We start from the raw sequence: 20,649 nt of genomic DNA, 5'->3' as shown, positions 1-20,649 counted from the left end.
AAGACCAGCTTCAAAAACTGCTGGATCAGTTCTCCAAAGCATGCAAGGACTTTGGGCTTAACATCAGCCTAAAGAAGACAAACGTACTCGGTCAGGATGTTGCTGAATCCCCATCAATCAGCATTGACAACTATACGTTAGAGGTTGTCCACGAGTTCGTTTACCTCGGGTCCACCATCACTGACACCCTGTCGTTGGACACTGAGCTAAATAGGAGGATTGGAAAAGCAGCCACAACTCTGTCCAGACTCAGCAAGAGTGTGTGGAATAACAACAAGCTGTACACTCACACCAAAATGCAAGTCTACAGAGCCTGCATCTTCAGCACCCTCCTTTATGGCAGCAAGACGTGGACCCTGTATTCCCGCCAGGAAAAGAGGCTGAACGTCTCCCACTTGCGCTGCCTCAGGCACATCCTTGGAATATCATGGAAGGACAGAGTGACCAACACCACCGTCCTCGAGCAAGCTGGAATCCCAACCATGCACACCCTCCTCAGGCAGCGTAGACTCCGCTGGCTTGGCCACGTCCACAGGATGAATGATGGAAGGATTCCAAAAGACATCCTGTATGGTGAGCTAGCCTCTGGCAAAAGACCTCCCGGATGCCCCCAGTTGTGCTACAAAGATGTCTGCAAGAGAGACCTCAGAGAGGTAGACATCGAGCTGGACAACTGGGAAGAACTAGCAGACGACCGCAGCAGATGGAGGCAGGGGTTGCACAAGGGCCTTCAGAAGGGCGAGATGAAGATCAGACAGCTAGCAGAGGAGAAGCGAGCGCACAGAAAGCACAATAAGGACTTGCCAGACACCCACTACATCTGCAAGAGATGCAGCAAGGACTGTCACTCTCGTGTGTCTTCATAGTCACAATAGATGCTGTAAATGAAGTCCTCAATTGAAACTTTAAAGGGTGTGATCCATAGTCTATGCAGACTGAAGGATGGCTACCTACCATTACTCCCAAACCTTCCCCCTCTCTGGAGGACACTAGGGGGAGTTATAAAACATTTTGAGACTATATATCATTTGCTATTTAGATAGGAGTTGGTCATTTTGGGGCTTTTAGACATTCAGTGTTTATTGAAAATAATCAGGATGCTTTTTTAACACTTTGCAATTATAGCATCAGGAGCCACAAAGAAGTCCTTAAAAAGAGTAACACGTGGTTCCAGAGCCACAGGTTGCAGACGCCTGACTTTGACCAAGAAACCATGCCAAGGCTGGCAGCCCACTGGCACTCCTCCAAATGCACAGAAGAAAAGCTAATTGTGCCGAGGTGTTCACCTCACCCCCACACCACGCAGGACTGGAGGAGGGCGTAAGGTAGCACAATAGGCCTATTGGCCCCAAAGGCTATACCTGGAAGAAGAGCCAAGGCGCAGAGACTGAGTGCAAGTTAGCCACCCAGAGCCAGCTTCAAACCTAGGAACTCTGGAGCTTAGTGCAGGAGCCCCTACAGTCTGAGGTAAAAGCCAGCTTCTTCTCAGCTAAAGCTGTAGAGTAGACTTGTTTCACTCTTTAAGTGGTCTCAGTGCCCCAACATGAGACAGTGAACCACGCCCTAGATGTAAGGGTTACACAAGCAGACTCAGCAGGGCAGCACCCAGGCAGGGCCTGCAAAGTCAGGGAGTTAGCAACAGAGAAGGAAAGGACACTCAGAGGGAGGAGGATATCAAAGCTGTGACATCCAAAGCAAGGAGAGAAACCAGACGTTGTAGGAAACAGCACAGGGAAGAAGAAGAAAGCCCAGCACAGCTGAGTGGAAGGTCCCTGGAATAGATCCCAAAGCAAGGGGCTGGCCAGAATTCCCCTACTAGCCACCCAGGACATGGCATAGTCCAGGCTCAGTACACCAAATGGGAAGATGGCCCAAGTCACTGAGTAACAGAGACCTGAACGCCTGTACCCCAGAAAGGGGGAAATACTGAATGACCTAGATTAAGTGCTGAATCACCAAGGCTATGGCTACAATACAGCAATCCTTCACAAGAAGTTCTTCTGGTAGATCTCCATAAAAACTTCTTTTGAAAAATCTCATCCACACACACTCTTTCAGTAGAGAGCATCAACACAGCTCCTGTTCTTTTCAAAGCAAGAGACAGGAATCAAAAAAATCTGGCATCATGAGGATGGCTTATTCAAAACCCCTGGGGCACCTATACATGTTCTTTTCCCCCCAGAAGGATCTTTCAGAAAAAAACCTCTTTTCCTCATCTGGGAGAGGAAGAGACACCAGAAAAAGTGCTGCATTTTTCCAATTTAATATCAAAAGAATGCATTTTGTGTATAAACAATCTGTAGGATTTTTTTTGGAAGAGCCATGGCTTTTCAAAAACTTGCTAGTGTCGACGTAGCCTTCAAGAGGAAAGCTGCAGCTTCTGGGGGCAAGAGTGGGGCTATAGAGGATGAACTGATAGGATCTAAGCGCAGGTCGGGGCATCGGCCTGACAGTGTATTGGCCGCATCAGCCCCAAGCAGGGATCATCCAGCTATTATTCCAGCACACTAAGCCAATGGAAAGAAGAGAGCAGAAACCAGCCCCAGAATTCAGAGCAGAGCAGTACAAAATGCAAGTGGAGAGTTGTCCAGGAGCTGAACCCATGATTTCTTGCACCCAAAGCAAGAAACATGGCTACTGCTACAGCAAACCACCTCATTATTCTTAACATGTAAATAATTTTGTGAGAAAGCTCTTCTGATTTTTTTTTTTTTTGGGTTCTCTGAAAAATTTAGTGTAACCCCAGCCTGTTCACTAGCCCAGTATGAGGTTCTCTTGCACAGAGGAAGACTTGTGATTTCTTACACAACTGGGGGAGACTAGGCCTGAGGCTCGTGGGTGTGCTCTGTGTTATGTATTAATGTGTGTGCACCTCAGACCAGACCCACTCAGACAAATCACCAGGAACAGGCTTTACTCTGTTAAAAAACACCATGATCACGGTTCAGCAGCCCCTCTTTGCCTGCAGCCTGCACATTGCTTCCAGCTCAGTCTCTGCTGAGACCCTGCTTGGCAGACAGGGCACACCCTGGCAAGAATTAGGACACTCTCCCAGCATGCCACAGTTTGTAGTCCACAACTTTTAGTGGCCAGGGCTGCTGCTGAAGCGCACTGGTCATTGGGCTACATTTATTTATTTTTTTTTTATTTAAAAAATTTTGAATGTGATTTGACTTTTTAATTGTTCAGGCCAATTAGCCACACACTGTGCGCCGAACAGCCACACACTAGCTGGTGTATTGGATGCCATGGAGAGAGACAAGGTAGGTGAAGTACTATCCTCTACTGGACCAACCTCTGCTGGTGAGAGAGAAACTATCAACCTTACATAGAGCTTCTGAAGAAAAGCACTGCCTGTGCTCAAAATAAGGGTGCCAGGCCTCTGGGTTTCAGATGGAATACCCACTCAAAAAGGGACCCTGGCAGCTCCAGTTGGCCATTAAAAGTCCAGCTGCTGACACCGAGGGGACCCAGAGCTAAGGCCATCTTCTTACCTGCCTAGGCTCTGCACAGCTCCCAAAAGGAGCCATCAAGTCCCTGCAGCCTCCTAGGCTCTTGAGTGACCAGGGAGGCTCTGCTCACTCCCTCTACCCCCAGTGCCAGCTCTGCGCTCCCACTGGCAGGGAGCTACAACCAATAAGAGCTGTGGAGGTGACACCTCTGGGCAGGAGGGCAGAATGCAGAGCCTCCCTGCTCACCCATGCACCCACAACACACAGGCACCTGGCAGCCACTTCCTGGAAGCCATGGTAAGCACCAACAGGACCCTATACCCAACCCAATCCAACCCCAACCCCGAGTCCCCTCCCACACCTAAATTCCCTAATGGAGCCTACAGCCCACAGCCTCCTACATCCCAGCTTCCTGTTCCAGCCCAGTCTTCTCCCTCATGCAAACTCCCTCCTGGAAGCCACACCTTCCCACATCCCAAACCCTCCTTTGAGTCCCCTCCTGCATCCCAAACTCCCCATGCCCCACCCCACCCCAGTGCCAGACCTCCAGCAGGAGCCCTCACCCCAGCCCAGTGAAGGTGAGTGAGGGTAGGGTAGAATGACCAAAGGAGTGAGCAGTCGCAGAACAGGGGCCGTCAGTTTTATACAATTAGAATGTTGGCAACCCTAGCTCAAAAGCTTGTCTCTCTCACCAACAGAAGCTGATCCAATAAAAGATATTACCTCATCCACTTTGTCCGCTAATATCTTGGAACCGAGATGGCTACCAGAACACCACATACTAAGAATCTAGTCTAAAGTGTTCCAAGACATCGAGGAATTTAGCCATGCAACTGCCATTGAAGTAAATGCCCTAGTCATCTTTAAAAATTTCTCTAACTAATAGGTAAAAATCATAAAATGTTGTAAAATAACAGTAATGAAAAACTGCTAAGTGCATATTAATTGCCCAACGTGCATTCAATGCTGTAAGAAAAAGGACACAATATTTGTCTCAAGAATCTTACACTTAGCATATACAGGATCATACCCCAACCAGGCACTGTGCTTACCATGTCAAGCACCCATCCTTCACATTATAATGCCCAGGTGGACTGCTACACCCACACTGAGCCCACAGGAGCAGTGGGGCTCTGAACAGACATGGAGAAATTGGAAAAGATCCAGAGAAGAGCAACAAAAATGTTAAAGGTCTAGAGAACATGAGCTATAAGGGAAGACTGAAAGAACTGGGCTTGTTTAGTTTAGAAAGAGAAGATTGAGAGGGGACATTTTTAAAATACCTCAAAGAGGGTTACAAGGAGTAGGGAGAAAAATTGTTCTCCTTGGCCTCTGAGGATATGACAAGGAGCAATGGGCTTAAACTGCAGCAAGGGAGGTTTAGATTAGACATTAGGAAAAACTTCCTAGCAGTCAGGGTGGTTAAACACTGGAATAAGTTACCTAGGGAGGTTGTGGAATCGCCATCGCTAGAGATATTTAAGAGCAAGTTAGACAGACACCTATCAGGGATGACCTAGATGGTGTTTGGGCCTGCCAAGAAAGCAGTAAACTGGACTTGATGACCTCTTGGGGCCCCTTCCAGTTCTAGTGTTCTATGATCGTTTGCACACACATTTCAGTTTACAATACCGGAGCTCAAGTATTCTTACCGATTGATGGGACTATTTCTGGCAATCGCAACCAATTTTAAGAGTCTGCAAGATTAGGACTCCAGTAAAATATCCAAATAGTAACAAAAGCATGCACCCAAACATTATATAAAGTTTTATTTCAGGGTATGGCTGTCCATATTACAGACTGCTATGTCAGGCCCAGTGCTGCCGCTGCACCTCTCAAAAAAGAAATGGTACAGGGAGAATGTAACCAAAGACTATCTGAATGCCAGCTGGCAAGGGGAAGCATAGCCATTAGAAGTATCTCCTATCAGCACGCAGCTGCAGCCCGCAGCACTCCTCCGCAGCACACAGCATTATGTTACAGCTGCATATGTGGCCACTGCTCTACAATGAATTCAGAGTTCCTCAGAGCTGCCTCCTGGGTCTGCCCTGAAAGACATTTTGTATTGACAGAGCACTAAAATTTAGTCACTTTTAGGGTTAAGATGGTAGTTCATAAGTTGTCCATGTACTTTTAGCTATTGTGCACAAAGAACTAGCTACTTGTATAATTTTCATGAATCGATTCAGTATTGTTTTGTATAGTGTTAAAGAATTAACTCATCCTTTGATGTGTAACACTTAAATCCAGCGCATAATACATGGCCTGCTGTGCACTCTGATATTCTTTTGGCAGTGCTACAGGAAACTGAACCTCATTTATTGAGGTTGTCATTTTTAGCCTTATATTAACTTGTGTTATCTTCTCTATCTACAGGTTGAGCCTCTCCAGTCCTACACTCTCTGTTCTGGCAACATCCATGGTCCAGCATGGTTTTAGTTTGGTGGATGTCCCCTTATCATGAGTATGACCAAATTTCCTGCATTCCCATAAAAGTTTGTTTACAACCACCAGTCCTGGCTCTCAGTGTTCTGTGCTGTTATTTATCTCTAATTTACCCTAAATGTCTTCTAAGAATGTAGTAAGCTGTGGAAGTGTTGCAAATGCTGCTAGAGAATATTGCTAAACCAGAAAATTTGCCAAACCATGGGACGTCAACAGTCAGGTCCTGAGGGTGCCACACGAGAGAGGTTCACCCTGTACTATTATTGATTTAGTTCGCAACACAGTGCGATTCACAATTAGTTCATTTGAGCATCATGGACAGGATCCAGTAATAAAGTTTCTAGACCCCATCAATGACTGCTTGTTAGAACAGCTACTCCTGGAACTCATAAGGGGAGATAAAATACACTGTACTTCAGTTTTCAAAAAACCTTTCACAAGGTTCCTTCTCACAAACTGACCAATCATGGGATAAGAGGGAAGGTCCTCCCATGAATCACAGACAGGAAACAAAGAGTAAGAGTGAACTGTCATTTTTCGAAATGGAGAGAGGCAAATAATGGTGTCTTCCACGGATCTGTAGTGGGACCAGTGCTGTTCAACATATTCATAAATGGTTTGAGGGGAAAAAAAAAGGAGGTAAAACAGTATAGTAGGAAAAGTTGATGCAGATGATACAAAACTGCTCAGGAGAGTTAAGACCAAAGCAAACTGCAGAGAATTACAAAAGCATTTTACAAACAAGGTGACTGGGTAACAAAATGGCAGATGAAGTTCAGTATTGACAAATGCAAGGTAGAGCAGATCTGAAAACTTAACCCCTTTGATAAAGAAAATGATGGGATTTAAGTTAGCTATTATCATTCAAGAAAGATCTTGCAATCTTTGTGGACAGTTCTCTGAAAATATCTGTATGATGTGCATCAGCAGTCAAAAGAGCTAATATTAGAACACATTAGGAAATTGATAGCTAATAAGACTGTAAATGTAATAACACTAAATAAATTCATAGTATGCCCATACCTTGAATGCTGCACACAGTTATTGTCATTCCATCACAAAGGTGACATATTCGAGTGCGACAAGGTACAGAGAAGGATAACAAAAATGATTAAGGATCTGGAACAGCTCCCATATGAGGAGAGGTTAAAAAAAAAACAACCTAGGACTATTCTGTTTAGACAAGAGATGACTGAAGGGAGATATGACAGAGGTCTACAGACTTATTAATGGTGTGGAAAAAGCGAACAAGAAAGTGCTATTTATCCCTCCACATAAAACAAGAACCAACAACAGTCACCCACCGAAACAAGCAGATTTAAAACAAACAAAAGGAAGCATACGTTGAACTCTAAATCTGACCTTCCCTAGTCTGACAACACCCCGATTGGTCATTGTCAGTGAACCTGTGGGCGCTCCAGGGCTGGAGCACTCAGGGGGAAAACTGACACGGTGGGGCCAAGAGCATTACCAGACTAGGGAAGAATTAAACCACAGATCCTGGCTCACAGAGCCCCAGTGCCCCCAGGCCCAGCAGCTGGAGTAGCAGAGCCCCAACATCCCGGGGGCTGGTAGACAGAGCAGCGGAGCAGGGGTGCCCCAGAGCTACAACACCCGAGGGGCCAGAGCAGCAGAGCCCCAGTGGCTGGGAGCAGAGGGGCTGGCACTGACCTCCCCTGGACTTGCATGCTCCCTAGTTCCGGACTGGTTAGGTCCCGAGGATGCTGGACCATGGAAGTTCAAATTGTATTTCTTCACACAACACAGTGATCAAGGAACTCGTTGCCGGAGATGTTGTGAAAGCCAGAACTATGACTGGATGCAAAAAAGAATTACATGTAAATTCACAGAAGACAGCCCCATCAAACGGCTATTAGCCAAGAGAGTCAAGAACGCAACCCCATGCTCTGAGCATCCCCAGCATGGAAATGCCAGCTGCTGGGACTGGATGACAGGGAATGAATCACTTGATGATTGCCCTGTTCTGTCTGTTACCTTTGAAGCACCTACACCCACTATGGTCATTCTTCTAAGATCAGTGACTTAAAAATGTATAACATTTTCTTGAGGGTAATTTTCTTTTCAATAATGTTTCATTGGGATGTTATTTCATTGTTACTTAGCAAGACGTGACACTATTTCCCTACAAACTCCAGTCCATATTTCCAGCCCTTTTGATCATTTGGGGCAGGTTTCAGGATGTGGAAAATGTTTGTAAGCCGATAGGGAGAGTTCCAGCTTTTCAAAACCATCAGTACAGCTTGTACATACCAACTCTTTCGTGAGAGCAAACTAAGTCTTAATCTGTGTACCTAGACAGGCTGCACAATTCATCCAGAACTGTGCATGGTTAAAGTCTTGAGGAGTACCCACAGTCCAGTTGTTGGCATAAGACTGTGTTTTTGTAAAGGCACAATATGTCACCTAGCTCTACTGGACAGCGCCCAGGACAGTCACAGGATACAGGGGCCATTTTTCCAGCTACAAACAGGTACACAGAAATGGAACATGGGCAACTCATCAGTATGCTATTTCATTAAAGATAAATCCATGTGTGCACACCCCAGAGCAGGCAGAATATTATTTAGTTAGCGGTTGACTACCGGTGCTGCTTTCTCTGACAGCATGTGCATTGATGCCTGGCCCCAGTTCCAAATGGCCTCCTAACAGGAGATTTCACTTAGTTGTAGAGGAAACCACCTTTTTTGAGGAAAGTCTTTTTATATATTTAGAAACCAATACAAGTTAACAGAGGCCTCCAGTTCCTCTGGGCTGCCTATTCATACAAGGTCAAAAAGTAAAATCATGCAAATAAAAGATGTGTATATATTTGCAGAAATGTTTCAGGAAATGGAGAGTATGTGTTTTCCTAGAAGAAGCAATCTTTCTAGGACACAACCCCATGATTCTGAAAATTAGGTGCAGCTGTCCCTTCCCCATGTTTTGATCTCCTTGAGGAAATCTGGGTCTCAGCTTCCCACTCTCCCAGAAGATGCTACTACCCTTCATTTCATGAAGTGGAGTCGTGAGACTTCCATGCCCATAGGGCCACCTAGTCACAGTAGGTGGATTTACGATAACAGAAACAGACAGCAAAGAGGAACACAGTTACTTTCCTCCGTCTAGCTCTGACAAGCTCACCAGGGACTAAAATATAAAACTCTTTAATGCCGTTCCTATAAAAGTACGTCACCGCTGTCTAACAGACTTTCTTCAAATGTCTTTTTCCGAGCAACGGCCAAAAGAAAAAGCTCCTTAGCTACTGATATGAAATCGTTATACAGTTATCTGATAGGCGAGTCACAGTAGATTTTGGACAATTACACAGCCAGAGGTTTTTTTAAAATTGGAGCCATTGAGAACAGAGGGCAGAAGCCCGCAGCCCAGGTGCTGCAGCCCCACCAAGAGACATGGGATGGAAGCCCTAAACCTGGGCAGGAGCCTCAGGGGAAGCCTCAAGCCTGGACATCCCAACCCCTGGCAGGAGCTTTAGGGAGGCCAAATCCTGAACCCAGGGAAAGGCACGAGAGGAGCAGAAGCCCCAAACCCAGGCACCCCAGCCCCACCAGGACACATGGGATGGAACCCCTGGCATACTACCCTCACTTCTGTTCTGCTGCGGAGATGGGTCTCATCTTCCCCCATAACAGTTGGGCAGGAGAAGGACAAGTCCTATCCCCTCCCACCCCCAGCTGAACTAGGTACCAGAGAGCAGATTTCACAGGGAAGGGCTTATTTCATGGTCCACGACATGTTTTTTCACAGCTGTGAAATTGGTAGAGGCCTAGTGATCACTGTGATTTGGTGACACTTAACCATCAACAGAGTTTGGGAAAGAAGAGTAGGAGGGATGGGGAATCTGCCTCTCAGAACACCGCACCCCCCAAACACACACTTACTATAACAGGCACCTGGGGCATAAGCTGTGGGGCATGCCTATGGGGTGGAGGTAGGTCCCCTGCCAGAGCTCAAGATGTGGCCCTCCCTTCCCCAGCTTATCTTTAAGCCCAGCCCACGTTCCCCACCCCCCGCCACCAGCGAAGCACACAGCTGTCCCAATCTCCGGCCCCAGTACTAGCTGTGCCCAGACCTGCCCCCATCAGGCACACCCCCCTGCAGAGCTAGTAGCCCTGGGACAGCAAACTTGGCAGCACCAGCAGGATGAGAGCACAGCCCAGCTGATAAACACCGAAAAAGGGCTGGGAATTCCAGCCTGTGGATGTGGGTGGCTCCAGCTTAGGGTGACCATAGCTCCCTGTCCCAAATACGGGACAGGGAAACATAGAGGGAGGGGCAGCTTCTGCAGTCCCCAGGGAACCAGGCGGCAGTTGCTGGCAGTCCACCAGAGTCCCAGTTGCCAGCCTCCCTGGGAACCCTAGGGAAGCCGCAGCCCCAGCACTCCCCAAGCCCCAGGGAAGCCGCAGTTACCCATGCTTCCCCAAGGCTGGGGCCGGTGGGAGGCGGGGATGGCCCAATACCAGACAATTCATCCCTTTTAAAAAATAAGTCAGGATACCTTTCTCATGTTCCAAATAAGGGACCGTCCCACCCAATACGGGACAGATGGTCACCCCCGCCAGCTCCAACCCAATTTGGGTAGGCCTGGATGCTAACTGCATGGGCCACGGCCCACTGAGGCCCAGTTGTGACTACAACCCTGCTTTCAAACACACATCTCCTGTAGTCACTGCCTGAACAAATGGGAGCTCTGTTTCATCTATAGCAGATTGATTTCACTTTTCCAGTCTAGGGTTCAAATTCCACCACCGGCAAGAGGAGATTTGCCATTAAGTGATTTTTTCTTGCAATATTTGAAATATCTGTAGCTGAGGTGGGAAATGAACCACTCTCTCTGAAGTTCAAACCCAGGCATCTATCCACTCTGCCTGTCCTCAGTCACTAAATTCTGTTTTATCTTAACATCTCCCACCCCCATTATTTGGATTACCGTACAGATGTATAATTCTGATATCAAATATTACACTGCAATTGTATTTTAAATCTAATTTTCTTCTTCTCCCTTTTCTACTGAAGTTAACAGTTTTCTCTGCTTCTGATGAGAAAGGGGAAATTTGTTCAGATTTGGTTCTTGAGTTCAAGATAGAATATGTTGAACTACAGTTGTGATTAGTACAAGGGTGGTCATTATCAAAACAGCTCCACTTAGAACCTTATGAAACAGAGTCAACCAGAGTTCAGGCCAGAGGCTGCAGGAAACAATCCAGAAAGTTCCAGGGCATTTGGCATAAAATGACTTTGCAGAAAGTAAATTGCTAGAGAAGTAGCTCGATTTGCTGTCTAATTTGCACATGTATATAAAGGGGAAAAAAATACTCACCACATTTGACCCAAAGAGCATGCTGCATTGTTACAGTAGCCATATGCAGGGTTTGTCTGAGGGTACCATGGTAGCATGTGGTCAAGATCCCCGCCACCTTTCCTAGTACTGTAAAACTGTACACAGTTTTGCTGTGCAGTTCAACAAAGCACAGGACTATACACTCAAGATCAGCGCTAAGTTTTGCATATTTTACAATTTAGCAAATCCTGCTGTCTATTGTTCAAAGATATGAAGTCCTGATCGCTCCTCATCAGTAATTACAAACTGTACACAACTCGGGAATTAATCAGAGGAGGTGCTCGGCCTAGGCAAGGTGGGCACAGCAGGGAAGGGCCATGCAACAAGTTATGTGGAGGAGTCAGGAGACCTGCTGCTCCTAGCTTGTGCCCCTGAGGCAGGAAAAAGGGCTATCAGGATGTTTCCTTAAGTTAAATGATCTGTTCCAAGTGGCATGAACAGCAAAAAGTAAGTACACCAATGATAGAAAAATTTCTAAATTTTCCTACATTTGGGGCAGTTGTTCTATTGAATAAGTGGTAACAAACTTACCATTATTTTTATTTGAGAAGATAACTGACTTTTTAGACAAAGGAAATGCAATAGATCTAATCTACCTGGATGTCAGTAAGGCATGTGATACAGATCCACATGAGAAATTTATCAGTTAAACTGGAGAAGATGGAGATTAGTATGAGAAATGAAAGATGAAAAAGGCAACGGTTAAAGATAAGACGACAAGAAGTCATACTGAAAGGTAAGCTGTCAGGTTCAAGGGAGATTACTAGTGCAGTTCCTTGAGAGCACTCTCATTTAACATTTCTATTACTAACTTTGGCACAAAAAATGGACTGTGCTAATAAAGTTTTCAGATGACGCCAAGCTGGGAGGTATTGCCAAGAGAGAGGAGGAGTGGAATACCATACAAGATCTGGATGACCTAGTAAACTGGAATAACACAAATGGGATGATATGGAATAGTGCAAAGCACAAGATCATACATTTAGGAACTAACAAGATTTTTTGCTGTAAGTTGAGGACATATCAGTTGGAAGTGACCATGGAGGAGAAAGACCTGTGCATAATGATTGGTCACAGGATAACTGTGAGCCATCAATGTGATGCAGCTGTGAAAAAGGCTCAGGCAGTCCTTTGATGTATCGAGTTAGGTATTTTCAGTACAGACAGGGAAGGGTTAGAGCAGCTATATAAGGCATTGTTGAGACATTATGCAGTTCTGATAGCACTTGTTTAAGAAAGATCAATTCAAACTGAAACAGATGTAAAGATGGGCTACTAGAATGATCAGAGGAACAAAACCTATCTTATGAGAAGAGTCAAAAACTTTGGCTTGTTTAGTCAAACCCAAGGTAGGGCAATATATGGCCTGTGGGCCACATCTGGCCCACCCAGCCAATGGATCCAGCCTGCAGGCCACCTCCAGCACATAGCAGTCAGACACTGTTTTAAGTAGCTCCCAGCCCCTGGAAAATTCTCAGCTCCCACTGGGCAGTTCATGGCCAAATAGGAGCTTAGAGATTTGAATGGGAGTGGTGGAAGCAACATGCAAAGCCTCTCCCTACCAATCAGCGTCTGGAGCAGAGAGCTGTGAGGAGCAGGCAGCAGTTTTGTGTGGTCTGGGGCTTCAACAGGCAGACAGCCTGCCACAGGGCTGCCGGCTGGGAGTGGCCGAAGTGAGTCCCCTGGCCAGATCCTGCCTCTGACACCCCAGCCCCTTGTTCCCCCCAAACTTCTGCCCTCCAGCCACATAACCCTAACCTTCTGCAACTCCTCCTGGACCCATAACTAACCCCGTTCAGATCCTGCCCCAGGTCACAGCCCAAACCCCTGCCCTGGGTTACAAACACCTCCTTCACCCAAACTCCCTCCCAGATACCACACCCTGTTGTGCATCCCAGTCTCTTACCCCAAGCTCCCTTCTGCAACTGGCCTCCATCCTAGACCAGGGATTCCCAACCTATGGGTCAGGACCCAACCATGGGTCGCTATTAGATGTGTTAAGGGTTGCCAGCAGCTCAGAGCTGATGTGGCTCTTGAAGGAGCCATCTGCAGCTCCTTAACACTGCCACATCCAGCAGCTCCACCAATAGAGAAGCAATTACGCATTACGAAGACAGCTTATCCACCTTTGATGTTCATAGCCACCCCAGGCAAGCCACTTAACAGGCTTTTGCAGGCAGTCATTTTGGAAAACAGTCAAGGTCTGCACCTTTCCATTATATCAACGGAGGTGTGTCAGGCTCTAGAACAGCGGTTCCCAATCTTTTCCAGATGGGGACCCATTCTGACAATTCAGAAAGACTTGGTGACCCACTGCAATTCAAAAATAGGGGTGGAGCGGAGCAGTGCCGTAACTAGCTAATTTTGTGCCTGAGGCAAGAACAGAAAATTGCGCTCCCTCATGTTTATATATTCATAGTAGTTATTTCATAGAAAAAGGGGAAATGCAATAATAACAACACCACCACATTTATTATAATTGATTATTTTATTATAGTTGATCTGAGTTGTTGTAAGGGAAAGACCATCATCCCCAAACTGCTGCCCCCTGCTCCTGATGCTTAAACCCCACACTCAGAGGATGGAGGAGCTGGCGGGGGGTCACACATGCTGAGGGGGCTGGGTGGGTCAGACTCAGGGCGTGGAGGGAGATATAAACAAAAACAATGAAAACTGACAGATCAGTTAAATAGAATGGGGGGCACAGCAGAGGAAGGGATGAGTTTTCATGGGACAGACCCACTTCTTCGGATCTATACAATAATTACAATTATACTCTGTAATTATTGTATAGATCTGAAGAAGTGGGTCTGTCCCACAAAAGCTCATCACCTAGTAAATCATTTTGTTAGTCTTTAAGGTGCTACATGACTGCTGGTTTGTTAGAATATTGTACAGACTAACACAGCTGCCTCTGCTACAATGATAAACATGTTGAGAACTGTTGGCCTAGATGAGCACAATGGCCTCTTCTGACTTCAGTAAGAGTCTCTGAGCAAGAACATACAGTTTTAAGCCTAACCAGTGTCCCATAAGTGACTTGCCACATGATGACAGAACATATTAGTGTTAGACCCACTTAGGTCTAATATTTATTTTCCTTCTTGGTACAGAAATTAGATGCAATGCTCCTGTCCGATATATCTAGGTTATCTGCAAAAACTTGTTTTCAGTTGCGCAAGTAGCCCCTGGAATCACAGGTAACATTGCTCGCCCCACCCCACCCCCAGTCTAACAGTGCCTTTGTGGGCAGGCTCAGAATTAGCCCTCCTCTGCTCAGCTCCATTTACTTCATCAGAGCCAGACCCCAAATACATAAGTCAAACTACACCTATGGTGCTGAGCTTTTGCAACTTCTACTGAGGTCCATAGGTAAGGTCCTGGTAAGCTGAGCATCCATGCAGCAACTGAGTAAATGCTGTGCAGGCACTCAGCAAACCCACCCAGCCCAGACCTGCTGTGGCAGAAATGACCCTCTCCCAGCCCAAAACCAGCCCTGACCCAAACCTGCCACTGCCAGAGGAAGGTTGCCTCTCCCTCAGCTCCTGCTCAGCCCCAGAGATGCAGGGGAAGGCACCTTGCCTCCCAGCACCCTAGGTGCTCCGGCAGGCAGAAAGAACTGGAGGGTGTCCTCTCCACCCACTGTAACCCCTGGACAACCTGTGTCCCCATCCAGAGCCCTCACCCCTTCTGCGCTCCTACCTTTAGCTCCAGCCCTGAGCCTCCTCCCGCATTCCAGTCTCCTCCCCCGCCCCTCCTGCCCCACACCACTACCACGTACATTCTGTTATGTGCACCAATATAGAGATAATATGTGACTCTCAAGCGGAGGTCTAATTTGTCAAGCTATTGTTAACATAGGGTACAACTGTGGTCAAGCAAGATGAAACATGTTTTATCTTCACCATGACTGTAAAGCTTTGTTATACAGAGGGAAGAAAAGAAAAAAGTATACAAAGATAGTTTGGAAAAATGTAAACCAAACAATTTACGTATTTATTTCAACTAATAAAAAAGTGTACTTCGCCTGTGATCTGAGTATTGTAAATCATATTTGATATCTTACACACACACACACACACACACAGAGATATCAATGCTAAAGCAAACTCCTTTCAGAAAAACTGGAACTCTACCCACTCCAACAGTCCAACCTTCCTCCTCCTCCACAATAACCTGTGTAACTATTATGTTCTGAAAATTGACAAATTTAGGCTTTGGCAGCCCATGGAACATGAACTATATTCCAGAGTCCCAGACCCTCTAATGAGAATGTCCTGTCCTCAGACAAACACATCAAGTAACATTCCATCCCATCTCAACTGCCAAATTAGAAGATGGAAAAGGAGCAAGGACTATCCATCTGTTATGTTTATAGTGTCTAGTGCAACGGGACCGTGATATTCAGGCACTCCCACAACCAAATCAGAAATACTCAGGATCTCAACTGTAAAGTACTTTCTGACCAAATACTGAAGTAATGCAGAACTACAGATTTTCTAGGTCACCATATGAAGCTCACTTGAACGGGTTTACTTTGAACTTATGAAGAATTAAAAGTAATCCTTTAAAATAAATCAGATTAATATGAGCTAGTTTTATTTTTCATGAGACCACAACATTCAAAACAAGGCATTATATGTCTGTTGTAAATTACAGCAGATTTATGAATGTTTTCATCCCAGTCTACTCCAACACCAAAATTTCTTAGTGTTTCTTTTAATTTTTCACACCACCGTTGAAAAGTTTGCTTTATTACAGCATAACATAAAATGAAAGAGATAAATCTTACCCTTCAGTAGAATGATTTACACTGTATAAAATACTAGAATGTTGACATCTATTTGCTTTATAATGTTTTATTTCTAGTCGTTTACTCCTAAACACCATCACCTCTCTTTGCTGCTATCCACTAAAAGGATGCTTTGGCAGCAACCTTGAAAAACCAACCAATCAGCATTATTTTAAGACAGCACCTATAAAGATTAATGAAGAAAAATTTCCTCTGCACATCTCTCAGTACTCCAGTGTCATAGAAATTAGGTCTTTTCCACCTATTAGGTCATTTTGTCCATGCCCCTGCCAATGTAACCTTGCTTTGCACAATATATTGCTCAGTGCTGCAACCAGTCCAATTCTAAGCAGTTTCCTTTAGAAATCAGACAGCCTTCATACTATTACCCCAGCTACGGGCAAGAATTGCAAATAAACTCCAAACCCTGGATTTTCCATTTGACTCAGCAACATTTACCATCACAGCACAATAATCTAGTTAAATGGCCTTTTTCACATCCAGATTTTATTTTGGCTGAGTAGCAATGTACAATCGCATTCAGCTCAAAGAGATAAATTCATCTAGGGTGTAGACAGCATTGCAAGTCCATCTCTACCACATCAGCCCGATTTAGGGGCTACATGGGGGTTTCCACAGGCAGAGTAGTCACTTAGGGAGGATGGCTATGTACCACAATGGGAACAAGCTGTGAATAGGCTGGAGGAAGTCAAGGAGCATTCATACTGTTCCAATGATCCCAGCATCTTGTGCAACTAGTGAAGCTGGGATGCACAGCAGGCTGTTTGCATCCCTGACCCTGGGCTACCTGATGGATTTCACCTTCCAGCTTCTTCACACCTCACAGAGCTCAAATACTTGAACTTTATACAAGTCAAAGGAATTTCCTCCTTTATCCATAACATTAATCTTTCAGTTTACAATGGTGCAAAATTTACAGCCAGATGACTGTCTAAAATGATAGACTAAAATCAGTGCAGTCAAATGCAAGGCAATGAACTTTAGAAGGAGTCATTTGACCTACTCACATACATTGGAAGGCACTAAATTAGCAGTTCAGGACAAATACCTGGGCATCACTGTGGACAGCTCAGTGAAGATTCATGGATTAAAAGGCCAGAAGGAGTCACTGTGATTATCTAGCCTGAACTTCCTTATTAACCAAATTTGTAATCTCAGAAAAAGATCAAGGTAACTGGACAGGATTTATTGTCCATAAATCCATGCTGATTGGCTTTAATCATATTACTGTACTTTAAGTCTTGATTAATCAAGTCCCATATAAGCCATTCCATTATCTAGCTTTGGATCAATGGCAGAATGGCAGACCTATAACCACACAGGCTGTTCTGTTCACCCTTTTTAAATAGTGATTTAACATTAGCTTTCTTCCAGTCTTCCGAAGTTTGCTCATGTTCCTAGAATTACAAAAAAGAAAAAAATCCATATTCATGAGTGACCCAACAAGCTGCTCAATTAGCTCTTTTAAAAGTCTTAGATACAAGTTGCCCAGACCTATCAATGTTAAAATGTCTAAGAATGGTAACTACCATTTAACATCTTCCCAAGCTACTGTGGGAATGAAAAATGTTAGGTTTTTTCCCCCAAAATATAGAAGAGAAATATGTATTGACTACCTCTGCGTTTCTACCATTATTATTGACAATTCAACCATTTCCATCTAGTCATGGACCAACACCATGGTTAGTGTTCCTTCTGTTCCTAACATATCTTTAAAACGCTTTAAACTATTATCGTTATGTTGCTTGGTGTCCCTTGCCAAATATGCTGCAATCCAGAATTTCTCACTTATATTCCAATTTCTCACTTATATTCCATTTCTGTCATCATTACCCTTTTCCATGTTTATATACAGATAGAGATTATAAAAATTCTTTTTATAGATGACTTCATTTCTAATCAGTGTACTTTTTATCTCAACTGTGGCATTGTATCTTCTTTTGGAGTCTATCAAATTGTTCTTAAGCAATTCACAATCATCACTCACATTTTCATCTTTAATTTCTTTCATCCAGCTCATTTAGCTCATAACTATTTTCAGCTTTATGAAACTGACCACACTAAAGCACCAAGTATACAGGTCTGGGTGGGAGGCTGGGTGCAGGAGTAAGCTGGAGGAGGGTCTAGGTGGGAGATAGGGTGCAAGAGCAGGTTGGGGATGGTCTGTGCGGTCTGGGTGGGAGGTTGGGTGCAGGAGTGGGATGGGAATAAGTGTGCTAGGAATAAGTTAAGGTGCAGAAGCAGGCTGGGGTGGAGGTCTAGACAGAAGGCGGGGTGCTTACCTGCCCATCTCCCTGGGACGTAGAACAGAGCAGCAGCATGCAAAGCCACTGTTCCCCCCACCAGACTGAGTCAGCAGGCCTCATTCAGCCCTGATTTACCAGCCTGTGAAGCTCAGGGCTCCCTCCATGCTGCAGCAAGCAGCCTGTGCTCATGCTCCAGCCTTGCAGGGGGACTGAGGGGCAGAGTGCCAGCACAGGCTTCCCACTACAGGGGGGCAGCAGGGAGCCTCACAAGCTGGATCCAGGCAAGCTGCAGGCTGGATCCAATTCACAGGCTGTAGATTCTACACCCTGATTTAAATAAAGCATGTACTTTTTCCTTTATTTTAAAAAAAATGAGTGAAGGACCTGAGCAATGATGAGTAAATCTGCTAGTTATTCTATAACTATTTATTGCAGGATTTATTACACCTTCTCAAGAACCCATCATTTTTAAGATAGGTTACTAGACTGAACATACTACTGATCTGATCCAGTATAGTAATTACCATGTTTACTGATGAGAAACATTACCTTTAAACTGTTGGTAATAGCAGTACTAGCAAATTACAGTAGGTATGGTTCCAGCTTTGATAGCTACCTATAAATTTTAGGGAAGAAGAGAACTCACAACACAAAGTAGGCATAAAAATTAAATAACTAAAGAATTTGATAACTTTTCTTTTAGTGAGTATATATAACCACATAATTAATAATAATTAGAGTATATATATAGTATAGCATATATAATATATATAATATAATAATATATATATAGTATAGTATATATAACCACATAATTAATAATAATTAGAGGAAGCCCATAGAGAGGAATTATCTAACCAACCAATTTGCAACATGATGGAACCAAACTAATCTGTGCTATAAGCACATTGCACAATGCTTTGAGAAAATGAATGACTAGTAATATTATATTTACTGAAAATCTTGAATTAGCCAAACTGTTTTTAAATAGCAAATTTGCACAAAAGTGATGGCTTTAAAAAAAAAGCTGGTTTGTGAACTAGGAGACTGAAAGAAGATGAAGCTATCAATTGTACCATCTTGTGCAAATAAACTGAGCCGGACTGTCATCCTTGTACAACTCACGTACACACGCGAACACTGACTAGTAAAAAATCCATCGGTATCACATTCCATTCTCGCCTCTGTGGAGGGGGGGGGGCGATACACAGATTATATAAGATTTGCACTTGCAGTGTGCCGAGGGTTTATTCCTCTCCCTACTCCTCTAGGCAGGCTCCTCGCCAGAAGAAATCGGGATGTATGTTTTAAAAGTTTGGAAGTCTTCCGAGATTTTAGGCCGGTGCTTCCCCCCACGTACTCTCGCCTAAGAATGACACTGAAGGACACATAGGGAGATCTCTGCGCTTCAGGTACCATCGCAGTCCAGGCCGTCAGTTTAGGAATCAAACCCTTAGTCCTGGTATCTCCCCACCCTATCAACTACTCCATGCCGGCGGGGTTGATCTCCAGGCGGTGGCTGGGCAGCAGGAGGCGGTGAAAAGAGGCAGCGCCTCACCTCTCCCAGCACCGCCTCCACGTGTGCCCAGGTTGACGGCGGAGTTTCGGCGGCCGCCCACGACCATCCCCCCTACCTTGCCTGGTCAGCGAGCGCCGCCCGTAAAGCAGGCGGCTGCCGGGGCTGTGCCAGCGCCTCCCCGGCTCCCTGCAGCCCGGCTCTTGCCAGCTGGACCAGCAGGGGCACCTACCTGCTTGGCACAGCGTAGGAAGCCGGCTGAGCCCCTCCTGACCACTGGCACACCGCGGAGCAATGCAGCAGCCTGACCTCAAGGGCGCTGCGCGTGAGCCTGCCTCCCGCGTCCCCAGCCAATCTCACGCCGCAGCCCTCTGCCCGCCGGTTCCTATCCTCGCAGCCCGGCCCACACGGAGAGGGCGGAGCTTGGGAGATAAAACTCCGCCCCCTACCCCCAGCCCACGGAGGGGATTGGCTGGGGGTGGCGGAAGGCGGGGCCTTATCGCCCGCGCTGTGGCCGCGTTCGGGAGCTCTGCGCTGCGTGGGGCTTCGAAATCCAGTGGCGCGTGAGCCTGGACTGCTAAACCCGCATACGGGCGGGGGTGCACTGAGGCCTGTGCGGCAGGACCCGCCCGCGTCTTTAGGTAGCGGAGCTTAAGTCTCCAGCTGACGGATCTCTGTCAACTCTCCCGATTCCGCCTCCCCTCCTGCAGAGGCAGCTCCCTCCCTCCCCCCAACCCTCCGCAGGAAGGGCGGCTGGAGGTGCGGCAGGGTGGGATTCAGCCCACTGCTTCAAAAGCACGTGTGCTCATAAAAGCTCC

General features: G+C 45.7%; 1 protein-coding gene across 1 annotated transcript in view; it reads right to left on the bottom strand.

Moving 5' to 3' along the window:
* The window catches only part of COL21A1 (collagen type XXI alpha 1 chain), a 203,010-nt gene extending 182,837 nt beyond the window's left edge, over positions 1-20,173 (bottom strand). The window contains exon 1 of the mRNA XM_074991138.1: positions 20,064-20,173. The gene's annotated coding sequence lies outside the window, so the exon portion shown is untranslated. The remainder of the gene's footprint in view (positions 1-20,063) is intronic.
* Positions 20,174-20,649: the final 476 nt, after the last annotated feature.

This window comes from Carettochelys insculpta, chromosome 3 (genome assembly GCF_033958435.1).
Source record: "Carettochelys insculpta isolate YL-2023 chromosome 3, ASM3395843v1, whole genome shotgun sequence".
NCBI lineage: Eukaryota > Metazoa > Chordata > Testudines > Carettochelyidae > Carettochelys > Carettochelys insculpta.
Note: the sequence above shows the minus strand (reverse complement) of the source record. Positions and strands in the feature narration are given on the sequence as shown.